The sequence below is a fragment of the Triticum aestivum genome, chromosome 3A (assembly GCF_018294505.1).
Source record: "Triticum aestivum cultivar Chinese Spring chromosome 3A, IWGSC CS RefSeq v2.1, whole genome shotgun sequence".
Taxonomy (NCBI): Eukaryota; Viridiplantae; Streptophyta; class Magnoliopsida; order Poales; family Poaceae; genus Triticum; species Triticum aestivum.
This window is the reverse complement of record NC_057800.1, coordinates 728,281,876-728,284,440: the sequence shown is the minus strand read 5'-3', so window position 1 is coordinate 728,284,440 and position 2,565 is coordinate 728,281,876.

Sequence of the window (2,565 nt, the reverse complement as noted above, 5' to 3'; positions counted from 1 at the left end):
CAACAAATTAAATTAGAGTGATGAGATACATATGATAATTCAAATACAAGATACTCAAGATGTCCATAACCGGGGACACGGCTAACCATGGTTAGATTGTACACTCTGCAGAGGTTTGCGCACTTTTCCCCACAAGACTCGATCTCCTCCGTTGGATTTCTCGCACTACATGGTGTTTGAGAAAGGAATGACCGAGACACAGTCTTTCAGAAGCATTAACTCTAACCCCGGGTAGACAGTACCAACCTACATCCCCTACATCTGGGAGCCTACCACTGGAAGAGGTCATGCAACATACTCAACTATGCTAGAGCCCATAATAGCTTGTGGCTGCACACGGAAGTTTCTAGCATGAAAAATCTCATGATCCCTTTGAGCCTGGGTGGCGGACCATAGGATGATCACACGGGTACTCCGGGATATCCTAGGACAACACTGGTTTCTCCAGGTGCCCAAAACAAACAATCCACCCAGATGTATATTAAAGTTGTCACCTTAAGTTGAACCATTAAATAAACATCTCACATCTGTCATGGATTCACTCACCCAAACCACGTCTACGAGCATAGCATGGCAAAATAGCATAACGTAGAAGTAACTCCCAAGGGTTTGATATAAAAAGGACAATAGGTTCTACCTCATCAACTACTTCCCATTACCCACAAGTTACCCACAAGTTAATCACATCCAAGGGGGGGGGGCTGCTAATCTCAGTCAGGTATCCTCCTCGTCTAGTTGCATTTTCTCTCATCTGTTTACCTCCCATTCTTTCATATTTCTGAACTAAACCTGTTTTCGCTAATCTCTTCAACCTAGCCGTGGGATATTTTTTCTGTTTTCTCATGTTAAGGTCTTACAAGCATCTACGGCCGGACTCCTTATCTCATTGGGCAGATGGACCGGTCAATGACCGGTCACTTTTCCCCGACCCAATTAGACTCCTCAAACAGCACGACCGGCACCGCTCATACTCAGCCCATATATGAGCACTAGTAGGAAAAGGGCCATTTGTCCCGGTTCATAAGGCCCATTTGTCCCGGTTGGGGAACCGGGACTAAAGGGTCGGTACTAAAGCCCTACACCTTTAATCCCGGTTCTTATACCAACCGGGACAGATGGCGCTCCACGTGGCCGCTGCGGCTTGCCCTGGCAAGGGGGCCTTTTGTCCCGGTTGGTAGCATCAACCGGGACCAATAGGCGTCCACGCGTCAGCATTTTAGAGGTTGAAGTTTTTTTTTGAAAGGGGGGGTGGGTTAGGGGGTTTTGAGGGGTTAATTTAGGTGTTTCATATATTGTGTTAGCTAGCTAATTAAAAGTAATTATCAACTCAACAAATTAAATTAGAGTGATGAGATACATATGATAATTCAAATACAAGATACTCAAGATGTCCATAACCGGGGACACGGCTAACCATGGTTAGATTGTACACTCTGCAGAGGTTTGCGCACTTTTTCCCACAAGACTCGATCTCCTCCGTTGGATTTCTCGCACTACATGGTATTTGAGAAAGGAATGACCGAGACACAGTCTTTCAGAAGCATTAACTCTAACCCCGGGTAGACAGTACCAACCTACATCCCCTACATCTGGTAGCCTACCACTGGAAGAGGTCATGCAACATACTCAACTATGCTAGAGCCCATAATAGCTTGTGGCTGCACACGGAAGTTTCTAGCATGAAAAATCTCACGATCCCTTTGAGCCTGGGTGACGGACCATAGGATGATCACACGGGTACTCCGGGATATCCTAGGACAACACTGGTTTCTCCAGGTGCCCAAAACAAACAATCCACCCAGATGTATATTAAAGTTGTCACCTTAAGTTGGACCATTAAATAAACATCTCACATCTGTCATGGATTCACTCACCCAAACCATGTCTACGAGCATAGCATGGCAAAATAGCATAACGTAGAAGTAACTCCCAAGGGTTTGGTATAAAAAGGACAATAGGTTCTACCTCATCAACTACTTCCCATTACCCACAAGTTACCCACAAGTAAATCACATCCAAGGGGGGGGGGGGCTGCTAATCTCAGTCAGGTATCCTCCTCGTCTAGTTGCATTTTCTCTCGTCTGTTTACCTCCTCCCATTCTTTCATATTTCTGAACTACACCTGTTTTCACTAATCTCTTCAACCTAGCCGTGGGATATTTTTTTCTGTTTTCTCATGTTAAGGTCTTACAAGCATCTAAGGCCGGACTCCCTATCTCATTGGGCAGATGGACCGGTCAATGACCGGTCACTTTTCCCTGACCCAATCAGACTCCTCAAACAGCACGACCGGCACCGCTCATACTCAGCCCATATATGAGCACTAGTAGAAAAAGGGCCATTTGTCCCGGTTCATAAGGCCCATTTGTCCCGGTTGGGGAACCGGGACTAAAGGGTCGGTACTAAAGCCCTACACCTTTAGTCCCAGTTCTTATACCAACCGGGACAGATGGCGCTCCACGTGGCCACTGCGGCTTGCCCTGGCAAGGGGGCCTTTTGTCCCGGTTGGTAGCAGCAACTGGGACCAATAGGCGTCCACGCGTCAGCATTTTAGAGGCTGGAGTT